General features: G+C 39.3%; 1 long non-coding RNA gene across 1 annotated transcript; it reads left to right on the plus strand.

Annotated features, from left to right (window-relative positions):
- Positions 1 to 2,012: 2,012 nt before the first annotated feature.
- On the plus strand, positions 2,013 to 14,422 carry LOC118371454 (uncharacterized). The gene is made up of 3 exons (XR_004823006.2): positions 2,013 to 2,168; positions 11,342 to 11,417; positions 14,038 to 14,422. It is a non-coding gene; the product is annotated as an uncharacterized LOC118371454 (long non-coding RNA).
- The last annotated feature ends 301 nt before the right edge of the window (positions 14,423 to 14,723 follow it).

Here is a 14,723-nt window from a genome sequence, read left to right on the forward strand (position 1 = left end):
TTCCTCCCTACCTCAGGGAGACGCTATAGGCTTCCTCCCTCCCTCAGGCAGATGCTATAGGGTTCCTCCCTCCCTCAGGCAGACGCTATAGGCTTCCTCCCTCCCTCAGGCAGACGCTATAGGGTTCCTCCCTCCCTCAGGCAGATGCTATAGGGTTCCTCCCTCCCTCAGGCAGATGCTATAGGCTTCCTCCGTCCCTCAGGCAGACGCTATAGGCTTCCTCCGTCCCTCAGGCAGACGCTATAGGGTTCCTCCCTCCCTCAGGCAGACGCTATAGGGTTCCTCCTCTCCTCAAGCAGATGCCATAGGGTTCCTCCCTCCCTCAGGCAGACGCTATAGGGTTCCTCCCTCAGGCAGACGCTATAGGGTTCCTCCCTCAGGCAGACGCTATAGGGTTCCTCCTCTCCTCAAGCAGATGCTATAGGGTTCCTCCCTCCCTCAGGCAGACGCTATAGGGTTCCTCCTCTCCTCAAGCAGATGCTATAGGGTTCCTCCCTCCCTCAGGCAGACGCTATCGGGTTCCTCCCTCCCTCAGGCAGACGCTATAGGGTTCCTCCCTCAGGCAGACGCTATAGGGTTCCTCCCTCCCTCAGGCAGACGCTATCGGGTTCCTCCCTCCCTCAGGCAGACGCTATAGGGTTCCTCCCTCCCTCAGGCAGACGCTATAGGGTTCCTCCCTCCCTCAGGCAGACGCTATAGGGTTCCTCCCTCCCTCAGGCAGACGCTATAGGGTTCCTCCCTCCCTCAGGCAGATGTTATAGGGTCTCTACAGCTGAACAGGTATAAGCAGTCCTTCATTCCCATGTCCATCAAATACCTAATCAGCAATAGGTAAAGCTGATCTGTGTTAGTACTCCACTGACAGAATAAGGGAATATGCTAAGTATTATACAGTAAAGTATATATACAATATATGGCTATTTGAGAAGTATATGGTGATAAGGGTAACGTGTAATGTACTGTATATAGTATTATGTTGAGTGTGTAATATACAGTGTTTATTTGTATGCAACAGAACCGTGTGTCTAAGACAATTTTCCGCTTGGGACATTACATTTCAACTTATCCTATCCTAAACAATATGACCTCATACAAATGATATCCCCTCTTCTCTCATGCTAAAATAATACTTTATTAACAACCATTAACCATTTACTTTCTCTAAAACGTCAATATCACTTACGATTCCTTTCCATGTGGGAGTGAAAAGGTAATAGTGTGTGAAGCTTTCTAAGGAGGTGAATGAAGAATATCCTATGAACATTTTCACCATCTGTGTTGTGGGACAAATTGTCAAATGCACCTTCCCTTCTGGTTTCATTTTTCTCCATTGGGCTCCCTTCATGTGTTGTGTTTCAGGCAAGGTAGATCAAATCCAATGCTTCATTGAATCAGTCGTGCAATTCAAATTGATATCATCACGTACATCCTAAAGATATGGATGAGAAAATTGTTCTTCATTAAAGTGGAACTGACAGTGTTTCAACTACTTTGCAGATATGAAACAAACAGACAATCATAATATCAATCAAAAATATCAAACTCCCAGTTTATGCTACAATACTTTTTAAAAATAGGTTCTATTTGACTTCAAATTCAATGATGTTCACTAAGACATTGTTGGCAGAATAGATGGATGCAGTTCAATGCATGATTGATATAATTCACCAATACATTTCTTGGTCATCCAAAACATATTGCTATCAGGTTGTAAATCACATCTCCCTGGTACATTGTTTTCTGCCTCCACTCACTCGGGAAGCACTCTTTCAGTTTCAAAGGCTCTGAATTTTATTGCAATCAAACTAGCAAGGGCAATGATCAAGTTAGTCATAATGTAGCTAATAGGTTACCGTATCTATTTATGTAGCTCTATATTTAGCAAGCTAAAAACATAGAGCCTAACGTTAGCTAGCTAGCTGATATGAGGCATGCCATGTGATTGGAGGAGTGGGTGAGTGATCGACTTTTCCCCCTCATATCATTTTTCGGTGGCTACAGTTAGATGCAGGTCTCATTTGGTTAGCTAGCAAAAAAATTGAATCGCTTTCTAGCTAGCTATGCTGAACTTGAAAAACAGTTATCCAGTTAGCGTTCGTAAATTCACTCTGACTAACTACTCTGATTGCTTTAGATAACATGTAACCAGCCTAACCAACTCTGCTAGGGTGAGTAAAATGGTCAGAGTGAGGTGTTCTCTCATTGATGTCATGAAGTAGCTAGGAAGCAAGCTAACTTTAGCCAGTTAGCTTGGGTGCTTGACTGCCGTTGTGAAGAACGCTCTTCTCAACCCTACGTTACCTACTCCTCGGCCAGAGCGTCCAGTGTCAGTCGTGCAGTGTGCGCTCTGAACACTCAGAGAATGAAACTGAATTTACAAACAGACAATCTGACAAAGCTCTGAATTTACGAAAGACCCAGAGCACACTGACACACTGGAGGCAATTTATGAATGCACCCTTATCTATTTGTCAATCAAATGGGCGGGCAGGCAAGTTCCCATTCAGTTATCAACACTTGGGTTAGGAAAGCATGCATTGGCAGGCAAGCTGCAGAAGGATGAGGAGGCTACTATTCCCCTATCGTTTATCAGTGAAATGTGGGTGGCCAACTATCTGAAAAGGTTTGAGAGAGTTTACCTAGTGTTCCCTCGTTAGATTTGAGCTCATCTCGCCTTGACTAGCATTGGTTGTTGTTCTTGTTTTTGTTGATGTGCATAACAGAGGGAGGGAGCCTGACCTTTTCATGGTTGTTTGATCAATAGGACTGTAACGTTCCCAAATGTAAAAGGACTCCTGTGGTATTTCCATATTTGCAGAAATCCATTCAGGTGTGTTCTTTCAGCTTTTGGCAAATGCCTTCTCATGATCCAAAGTTGCGGTGTTGCAACTGCCTGTAAACACACAGTCCAGTTCAAAGTGAATGATGGCAGGCCTGTATGGCAAATACAGTGGGGCAAAAAAGTATTTAGTCAGCCACCAATTGTGTAAGTTCTCCCACTTAAAAAGATGAGAGAGGCCTGTAATTTTCATCATAGGTACACTTCAAATATGACAGACAAAATTAGAAAAAAAATCCAGAAAATCACATTGTAGGATTTTTAATTAATTTATTTGCAAATTATGGTGGAAAATAAGTATGTTGAATATGTTGAAAATTACAGGCCTCTCTCATCTTTTTAAGTGGGAGAGCTTGCACAATTGGTGGCTGACTAAATACTTTTTTGCCCCACTGTAGCTTGTTTGCATAAAGGCCTACTGTAGCTCTGATTGGCAATGGTGCACTGGTCTGCATAGACTCCAGTCCTGTACGATACAGATGTTTTTATTAGGTTTTATTTCCTGTCTGAAACTGTCAAAAAAAAATATTCCTGGGGGTGTATATGAACAGATTTGAATAACATTTAATGTTGCGTATATTTAATGTGGCGTATAGAGAGAGAGTTGAGAGAGTTGTGTACATTTGGAGGATGTTGCATACATTTTAAAACACATTTCGAGGGTGTTGCATACATTTAGAAAGGGTTTAGCATACATTTAGAGAGGGTGTTGCATACATTCAGAGAGAGTGTTGCATACATTTAGTTTGGGTGTTGCATACATTCAGAGAGTGTGTTGCATACATTTAGTTATGGTGTTGCATACATTTAGTTAGGGTGTTGCATTCACTTTTAACAAGGCACACCTGTTAAATGAAATGCATTCCAGGTGACTACAGCATGAAGCTGGTTGAGAGAATGCCAAGAGTGTGTAAAGCTGTCATCAAGGCAAAGGGCGGCTACTTTGAAGAATCTCAAATATAAAGTATATTTTGATTTGTTTTACACTTTTTTGGTTACTACATGATTCCTTATGTGTTATTTCATAGCGTTGATGTATTCACTATTATTCTACAATGTAGAAAATAGTAAAAAATAAAGTAAAGCTCTGGAATGGGTAGGTGTGTCCAAACTTTTGACTGGTACTGTACGTAATTCCCGAACATGCTAAGAATGTATGAAAATGTGAAAATGACCATATCTAAGTGCTCACTTGTCTGAAACTGTAAAAAAATATATATTCCTGGGGGTGTATATGAACAGATTTGAATAACATTTAATGGTGCTAAAATGTTGTCAGTTCCATTTTTAAGAAATGTTAAATCTACATGTGTTATGATTGCCACTCACCCCAGCACAAATGGAATGCAATCCTTATAGAATATCCTTGAACATTCCTACACATTTTCGGTTCAAAATGTATAATCTGTTTTTTCTGTCCATCCTTCCACTAAGATCCAGCTCACAGGATCCTTATTTTCAATCTTCACAGTATTATGAATACACAACTATTGTTGTTTACTGATGCATTCATTAATCATTATAACGTTTCTTTAAGAAGGTGTTCTTAATGTTTTGTACACTCAGTGTCGAGACGTAGGCAAACAGATGGCGTAGTCAAGGACTCCATTTATTCCTTTTTCTGAGACCTGAGCTTGAAGCCAAGACATAAAAAACACTCCATCTCATAGTTAATTTACTTTGAATATAATTGATTAAAATCCACATTATGGGAGCCTGTAGACTTAGAGTGAGAGACCTTGAGCCATGAGGAAAAGAACTAAAGAAACATGAACGTTTCAAGATGTTTTAATGTAGCTAACGGCCAAGGACAGAATGATGGTGTACATACATCTTTTGTGGGATTGTTTTCTTCAGAAAGCTCAAAACATTTTGGACTCTTTCAGATGCTCTAATATGCCAATAAAGCAGTAAATAAATACATTTACAAGAGCACATCATTTGTTTGTAAGATGTTATGATCAACTGTAAAAACAAAAAGGATCATAATAAACATAAATGTTGGTAACACTGTATAAATGTAGAGTGTGTTGCATACATTTAGAGGGTGTTGCATACATTTAGAGGGTGTTGCATACATTTAGAGGGTGTTGGTGTTACATATATTTAGAGGGTGTTGGTGTTGCATATATTTAGAGGGTGTTGCATATATTTAGAGAGTGTTGCATATATTTAGAGGGTGTTGCATATATTTAGAGGGTGTTATATTTAGAGGGTGTTGCATATATTTAGAGGGTGTTGCATATATTTAGAGGGTGTTGCATATATTTAGAGGGTGTTATATTTAGAGGGTGTTGCATATATTTAGAGGGTGTTGCATATATTTAGAGGGTGTTGCATATATTTTTGAGGGTGTTGCATACATTTTAGAGGGTGTTGCATACATTTAGAGGGTGTTACATACATTTAGAGGGTGTTACATACATTTAGAGGGTGTTGAATACATTTAGAGAGTGTTGCGTACATTTAGATGGTGTTCCATATATTTAGAGGGTGCTGCATGCATTTAGAGGGTGTTGCATATATTTAGAGAGGGTTTTGCATACATTTAGAGGGTGTTGCATATATTTAGAGGGTGTTGTATATGTTTAGAGAAGAAGTTGCATACATTTAGATGTTGTTGTATACATTTAGAGGGTGTTGCATACATGTAGAGAGTTTTGTATATATTTTGAGGGTGTTGCATACATTTAGAGAAAGTGTTGCGTATATTTAGAGAGAGAGTTGTGTACATTTGGAGGATGTTGCATACATTTAAAAACACATTTCGAGGGTGTTGCATACATTTAGAAAGGGTTTAGCATACATTTAGAGAGGGTGTTGCATACATTTAGAAAGGGTTTAGCATACATTTAGAGAGGGTGTTGCATACATTCCGAGAGATTGTTGCATACATTTAGAGGGTGTTGCATACATTTAGAGGGTGTTGTATATATGTAGAGGGTGTTGTATATATTTAGAGGGTGTTGTAACGGCGTTCTTCGTTTGTAGAAAGAGAGTTGGACCGAAATGCAGCGTGGTGGTTACTCATGACTTTAATGAAAAAAGTGACACATGAAATAACTATACAAATACAAAACAACAAACGGAACGTGAAACCTAATTACAGCCTATCTGGTGAAACTACACAGAGACAGGAACAATCACCCACGAAATATACAGTGAAACCACGGCTACCTAAATACGGTTCCCAATCAGAGACAACGAGAATCACCTGACTCTGATTGAGAACCGCCTCAGGCAGCCAAGCCTATACAACACCCCTACTCAGCCGCAATCCCAAATACTACAAACCCCAATACGAAAATACAATATATAAACCCATGTCACACCCTGGCCTGACCAAATATATAACGAAAACACAAAATACAATGACCAAGGCGTGACAGGTGTTGCATATATTTAGAGGGTGTTGCATACATTTATAGGGTGTTGCATACATTTAGAGGGTGTTTGCATACATTCGGAGAGGGTGTTGCATACATTTAGATGGTGTTGCATATATTTAGAGGGTGCTGCATACATTTAGAGGGTGTTGCATATATTTAGAGGGTGTTGCATATATTTAGAGGGTGTTGCATACATTGAGAGAGGGTTTTGCATACATTTAGAGGGTGTTGCATATATTTAGAGGGTGTTGCATACATTCAGAGAGGGTGTCACATACATTTAGATGGTGTTGCATACATTTAGAGGGTGTTGCATATGTTTAGAGAAGAAGTTGCATACATTTAGATGTTGTTGTATACATTTAGAGGGTGTTGCATACATGTAGAGAGTTTTGGATATATTTAGAGGGTGTTGCATACATGTAGAGAAGGGTTTGTGTATATTTAGAGAGAGAGTTGTGTACATTTGGAGGATGTTGCATACATTTAAAAACACATTTCGAGGGTTTTGCATACATTTAGAAAGGGTTTAGCATACATTCTTAGAGGTTGTTGCATACATTTAGAGGGGGTTGCATACTTTCAGAGAGGGTGTTGCATACACTTAGAGGTTGTTGCATACATTTAGAGGGGGTTGCATACTTTCAGAGAGGGTGTTTCATACACTTAGAGGTTGTTGCATACATTTATAGGGGGTTGTATACTTTCAGAGAGGGTGTTGCATACACTTAGAGGTTGTTGCATACATTTATAGGGGGTTGCATACATTTATTCCTTTCTCTGAGACCTGACCTTTGAAGCCAAGACATATTAAACACTCCATCTCATTGTTAATTTACTTTGAATATAATTGATTAAAATCCACATTATGGGAGCCTGTAGACTTAAAGTGAATGACCTTGGGCCATGAGGAAAAAAGCTAAAGAAATGTGAATGTTTCAAAATGTTTTAATTAACTAAAGGCCAAGGACATGACGATGGCGTACATACATTTTTAGTTTGATTGTTTTCCTCAGAAATCTCAATTTTGGGGGGATTCTTTCAGATGCACTAATATGCCAATAAAGCAGTAAATAAAGACATTTACAAGAGCACATCATTTGTTTGTAAGATGTTATGATCAGCTGTAAAAACAAAAAGATCATAATAAACATAATTGTTGATAACACTGTATAAATGTAGAGGGTGTTGCATATATTTAGAGGGTGTTGAATACATTTAGAGAGGAAGTTGCATATGTTTAGAGAGGAAGTTGCATACATTTATATTGTGTTACATACATTTAGAAAGGGTGTTGTATACATTTAGAGGGTGTTGAATACATTTAGAAAGTGTGTGGTATACAATTAGATGGTGTTGCATACGTGTAGAGAGGGTGTTGCATACATTTAGAGGGTGTTGCATACATGTAGTGAGGGTGTAGCATACATTTAGAGGGTGTGGAATACATTCAGAGAAGGTGTTGCATACATTTGGTGGGGGTGTTGCATACATTTAGAGGGTGTGGGAAACATTTAGAGGGTGTTGCATACATTCAGAGAGGGTGTTGCATACATTTGGTGGGAGTGTTGCATACAATTAGAGAGGGTGTTGCATACATTCAGAGAGGGTGTTGCATACATTCAGAGAGGGTGTTGCATACATTTAGAGGGTGTTGCATACATTTGGAGTGGCTTGCATAGATTTAGAGGGTGTTGCATACATTTGTAGGGTTTTGCATATATTTACAGGCTGTTGCATACATTTAGAGGGTGTTGCATCCATTTAGAGTGTGTTGCATCCATTTGTAGGGTTTTGCATACATTTAGAGGGTGTTGCATACATTTAGAGGGTGTTGCATCCATTTGTAGGGTGTTGCATACATTTAGAGGGTGTTGCATACATTTAGAGGGTGTTGCATACATTTAGAGGGTGTTGCATACATTAAGAGGGTGTTGCACACATTTAGAGGGTGTTGCACACATTTAGAGAGTGTTGCCTACATTAAGAGGGTGTTGCATACATTTAGAGGGTGTTGCATACATTTAGAGGGTGTTGCATACATTAAGAGGGTGTTGCATACATTTAGAGGGTGTTGCATACATTAAGAGGTTGTTGCATACATTTAGAGGTTGTTGCATACATTTAGAGGGGGTGTTGCATACATTTAGAAGGTGTGGCAAACATTTAGAGGGTGTTGCATACATTCAGAGAGGGTGTTGCATACATTTGGTGGGAGTGTTGCATACAATTAGAGAGGGTGTTGCATACATTCAGAGAGGGTGTTGCATACATTTAGAGGGTGTTGCATACATTTGGAATGGCTTGCATAGATTTAGAGGGTGTTGCATACATTTGTAGGGTTTTGCATATATTTACAGGCTGTTGCATACATTTAGAGGGTGTTGCATCCATTTAGAGGGTGTTGCATCCATTTGTAGGGTGTTGCATACATTTAGAGGGTGTTGCATACATTTAGAGGGTGTTGCATACATTTAGAGGGTGTTGCATACATTTAGAGGGTGTTGCATACGTTCAGAGAGGGTGTTGCATACATTTAGAGGGTGTTGCATACATTTAGAGGGTGTTGCATACATTAAGAGGGTGTTGCATACATTAAGAGGGTGTTGCACACATTTAGAGGGTGTTGCATACATTTAGAGAGTGTTGCCTACATTAAGAGGGTGTTGCATACATTTAGAGGGTGTTGCATACATTTAGAGGGTGTTGCATACATTAAGAGGGTGTTGCATACATTTAGAGGGTGTTGCATACATTAAGAGGTTGTTGCATACATTTAGAGGTTGTTGCATACATTTAGAGGGGGTGTTGCATACATTTAGAGGGTGTGGCAAACATTTAGAGGGTGTTGCATACATTCAGAGAGGGTGTTGCATACATTTGGTGGGAGTGTTGCATACAATTAGAGAGGGTGTTGCATACATTCAGAGAGGGTGTTGCATACATTTAGAGGATGTTGCATATATTTAGAGGGTGTTGCATACATTTGGAGGGTGTTACATACATTTGTAGGGTGTTGCATACATTTAGAGGGTGTTGCATACATTTAGAGGGTGTTGCATACATTTGGAGGGGCTTGCATAGATTTAGAGGGTGTTGCATACATTTGTAGGGTTTTGCATATATTTACAGGCTGTTGCATACATTTAGAGGGTGTTGCATCCATTTAGAGGGTGTTGCATCCATTTGTAGGGTGTTGCATACATTTAGAGGGTGTTGCATACGTTCAGAGAGGGTGTTGCACACGTTCAGGGAGGGTGTTGCATACATTTAGAGGGTGTTGCATACATTAAGAGGGTGTTGCATACATTAAGAGGGTGTTGCATACATTTAGAGGGTGTTGCATACATTTAGAGAGTGTTGCCTACATTAAGAGGGTGTTGCATACATTTAGAGGGTGTTGCATACATTTAGAGGGTGTTGCATACATTAAGAGGGTGTTGCATACATTTAGAGGGTGTTGCATACATTTAGAGGTTGTTGCATACATTTAGAGGGTGTTGCATACATTTAGAGAGTGTTGCCTACATTAAGAGGGTGTTGCATACATTTAGAGGGTGTTGCATACATTTAGAGGGTGTTGCATACATTAAGAGGGTGTTGCATACATTTAGAGGGTGTTGCATACATTTAGAGAGTGTTGCCTACATTAAGAGGGTGTTGCATACATTTAGAGGGTGTTGCATACATTTAGAGGGTGTTGCATACATTAAGAGGGTGTTGCATACATTTAGAGGGTGTTGCATACATTTAGAGGTTGTTGCATACATTTAGAGGTTGTTGCATACATTTAGAGGGTGTTGCATACATTTAGAGGGTGTTGCATACGTTCAGAGAGTGTGTTGCATACATTTGGAAGGGGTGTTGCATACATTTAGAGAGGGTGTGTCACACATTTGAAGGTGCTGTTTACGTTCAGAGAGGGTGTTTCACACATTTAGAGGGTGTTGCATACATTCAGAGAGGGTGTTGCATACATTTAGAGGGTGTTGCATACATTTAGAGATGGTGTTGCATACATTTAGAGATGGTGTTGCATACATTCAGAGAGGGTGTTGCATACATTTAGAGGGTGCTCCATCCAATACTATGCAATGTCTAGTTTTTTCAACCTCTTAAGGATCCACACCCTTTTTTTTTTTTTTTTTTTTTTTTTTGTGCCTAAAATGACATACCCAAATCAAACTGCCTGAAGCAAGGTATGTATATTATTGTTACCATTTGAAAGGAAATACTTTGAAGTTTGTGTAAATGAGATAGGAATGTAGGATAATATAACACAATAGATCTGGTAATACAAAGAAAAAAACAACCATTCTTCTGATGTTTTTTGTACCATCATCTTTGAAATGCAAGAGAAAGGCCATAATGTATTTGATTTTGGCCACTAGATGGCAGCCGTCTATGTGCAAAGTTTCAGACCGATCCAATGAACCATTGTATTTCTGTTAAAAATGTTGTATCAAGACTGCCCAAATGTGACTCATTTGTTTATTAATAACTTTTCATGTTCAAAACTGTGCACTCTCCTCAAACAATAACATGGTATTATTTCACTGTAATAGCTACTGTACATTGGACAGTGCAGTTAGATTAACAATAATTTAAGTTTTCTGCCAATATCAGACATGTCTATGTCCTGGGAAATGTTCTTGTTAATTACAACCTCATGCTAATCGCATTAGCCTATGTTAGCTCAACCGTCCCGTGGACATACATCCGATCCCATCCTATCAGGTTTTGGTGGTTTGCAAACATTTATTTTGCAATTGTTAATAATTAAATGCATTCATAGTACCCTTGTTTTATTACAAAGCATATTACGTTTTTGATAGCTGTCTAGTTTACACAAGTCATTCTATGATACCATTTAACTGTTACCATTATCCACCCCTAACAAATCTAAGCATTTGAACTATTAAAGCCTCTGCAAATCAGCAAATCACATTGCTATCCAGTATGCGTGATCACGCCCCTGGGTAACGACTGCGTGGTGTAATTCTTTCCACACAATGAAATTGTAATGCAAGACAGAATCCAAACGTTTCATAGGTCATCACATGTCGTGAGTCAAAGACAAGGACCATTTTAATTAAGCATTGTCATGTTTCAGAATGACGTGGATGACAGATGTGGGAGCAGCGTAACAGTTACACTTGCAGAGATGAGAAGCAATGTTAGGAATCGAGGTAAGTAGGTTCCACCGAGACCCAGGGTATCATGAATCTCACCTTTGGATGTGGCCTTACACTGATCCCAATTGCATCTTAATATCATTATAAATAAAATCAAAGTGTATTGACCGCATACACAATTTAGCAGATGTTATAGCAGGTACAGCTAAATGCTTATGTTACTATTTCCTAGCAATGCAATTAAATGCCTATCAAGTACACAAATAATACAAATTCTAAAGTTGAAAGTTATGAAAAATTATAAAAATTATAAAGTTGAAGTCGGAAGTTTACCTACACTTAAAAATCATTTTCAACCACTCCACAAATTTCTTGTTAAAAAACTGCATGACACAAGTAATTTTTCCAACAATTGTTTATAGGCAGATTATTTCACTTATAATTCACTGTATCACAATTCCATTCACTGTATCAATTTCCTAAAAATGATGCCATGGCTTTAGAAGCTTCTAATTGGCATCATTTGAGTCAATTGGAGGTTTACCTGTGGATGTATTTCAAGGCCTACCTTCAAAGTCAGTGCCCCTTTGCTCGACATTATGCGAAAATCAAAAGAAATCAGCCAAGACCTCAGAAAATAAATCGTAGCCCTCCACAAGTCTGGTTCATCCTTGGGAGCAATTCCCAAATGCCTGAAGGTACCACGTTTATCTGTACAAAGAATAGTACGCAAGAATAAACACCATGGAACCACGCAGCCATCATACCGCGCTGGAAGGAGACGCATTCTGTCTCCTAGAGATTAAGGTACTTCGGTGCGAAAAGTGCAAATCAATCCCAGAACAACAGCAAACGACCTTGTGAAGATGCTGGAGGAAAGAGGTACAAAAACATATATATCCACAGTAAAACTAGTCCAATATCGACATAACCTAAAAGGCCGCTCAGCAAGGAAGAAGCCACTTCTCCAAAACCGTCATAAAAAAGCCAGACTACGGTTTGCAACTGCACATGGGGACAAAGATCATACTTTTTGGAGAAATGTCCTCTGGTCTGATGAAACAAAAATAGAACTGTTTCAAGGAAAAAGGGGGAGGCTTGTAACCTGAAGAACACCATCCCAACCGTGAAACACAGAGGTGGCAGCATCATGTTGTAGGGATGCTTTGCTGCAGGAGGAACAGGTGCACTTCACAAAATAGATGACATCATGAGGAATGACAATTATGTGGATATATTGAAGCAACATCTCAGGACATCTGTCATGAAGTTAAAGCTTGTTCGCAAATTGGTCTTCAAAATGGACAATGACCCCAAACATACTTCCAAAGTTGTGGCAAAATGGCTTAAGGAAAACAAAGTCAAGGTATTGGAGTGGCCATCACAAAGCCCTAACCTCAATCCCATAGAAAATGTGTGGGCTGAATTGAAAAAGCGTGTGTGAGCAAGGAGGCCTACAAACCTGACTCAGTTACACCAGCTCTGTCAGGAGGAATGGGCCAAAATGCACCTAACTTATTGTGGGAAACTTGTGGAAGGCTAACCGAAACGTTTGACCCAAACAATTTAAAGGCAATGCTACCAAATACTAATTGAGTGTATGTAAACTTTGACCCTCTGGGAATGTGATGAAATAAATAGAAGCTGAAATAAATCATTCTCTCTACTATTATTCTTAAATGTCACATTCTTAAAATAAAGTGGTGATCCTAACTGACCTAAAACAGGGAATTTAAACTAGGATTAAATGTGAGGAAATGTGAAAAACTGAGTTTAAATGTAATTGGCAAAGGTGTATTTAAACTGCCGACTTCAACTGTATATACTGTATATTTCTTATTAAATAAAGAAATCAAGAAACTGATGCACAGTATACCAGGAAGAGACAACGGATTGTTGACAAGTCACTCTCAAGGTGGCGCAGGTTCAGCACAATGCTCATTGGGCCTTTACATTTTGTTGGCACTGCTTCGGAGGCTACTGAATCAGACCATATTTTGCTGTCGGTGTAATTTCCGGCCTGTTATTCCGCCCTGGTATTCCGGCCTGTTGCTAAGGCTCAGGCATCTCACACCTTTTCATCTTCTTGGACGTTGCAAGCATTGGCGTCTGGATAAGTGGTGTCTCTTTTTAGCTTAGCCTCTCTTTGTTACTTTGCAAGAGTCTGTCTAAGTCTCAGGTCATGCCTTCAAACTGCATGTCTGCTAGAAATGGAAAACAGTTGAATACAGATAAGCTTGGAGTTAAACAGTCTGACGTCAGTGTCAGAAACACTGTGGATAGTGAATACTGATAGGGTAGTAGGCAACATTTGGACTTGACAGCTCCATGATTTAAAGTGCTTTTCAATGTTGGTGGCATTTAATTTCATTCCATGAAGCTTGGTATAATAAGCCGTGAACAATTGAGTGTAATAATCGGTCATGTTTTGTCTCGTACTATATCAAATAATCCAATAAGGTGAATTTAGATTGATTTGCGATTAAGCTGCGTGTTGTCTGTTCTTCAGCAGTGGTGGTGATAGATGGAAGTCTAAGCTTTAACCTGCTTCACAAACTGATAGGATACATGAATATTCTGCCATGACAGCCTTTGATTAGAGTACGGTTCTATTGTGATCTGCTGTGCATGAGCCAGAAATGACATGGGTTTTTCTCCTTTTCTTTTGTCGAAGGGCTCATTTTGACCGAGAGGAGGGTGAAAAACATTGTATTCGCTGCATCCATGTTAACAGCGTCTCACAAAAACCGAAAATATATGGGTGAGAGTCACAACCGAACAACACGTGATCCTGGAAATGGAACACTAAACTTATATTGAAATGCCATGACTGTAATCTGTGTGATTTACAGAGGCACACCCACACACATTCCCCAGAGGGATCCTCAAATAAGCTTTTCTACACTAATTTCATCTCAACATCTCTCCCAATATTATTTTGAATTTGTATTTACATGTGATATTCCTTTCTCCCCTTCTCACAACATGTTCAACCTCTCTGACTGCTCAACCTGGCACACTGAGCATGCTGGGAATCAACACTGTTCCTCAAACAATCTCAGGAGACTGTCAATGAATAGCTATGTAACATATTAGATGAAGTAAAATAAATATTTTCAAAATATTGTACCATGGTGTTTGTTTGAAAGGGTGTTATGGTGTTTAAACAAACCCACTTAATTGTTTCTAGTTCATTATGACGGCACCAAAGTAATCCAATGTAGATATTTATGTTAGATAATGATAAGGTTTGAGACAACATAATCAGTATGTGTATGTACATCTGTGAATGATTCTAGATGATTCAGCCACCAGAGTCATTGCTCTTTCATCCCCTGCACAAACATTTCAGGAGATGTT

The sequence above is a fragment of the Oncorhynchus keta genome, chromosome 30 (assembly GCF_023373465.1).
Source record: "Oncorhynchus keta strain PuntledgeMale-10-30-2019 chromosome 30, Oket_V2, whole genome shotgun sequence".
Lineage (NCBI taxonomy): Eukaryota > Metazoa > Chordata > Actinopteri > Salmoniformes > Salmonidae > Oncorhynchus > Oncorhynchus keta.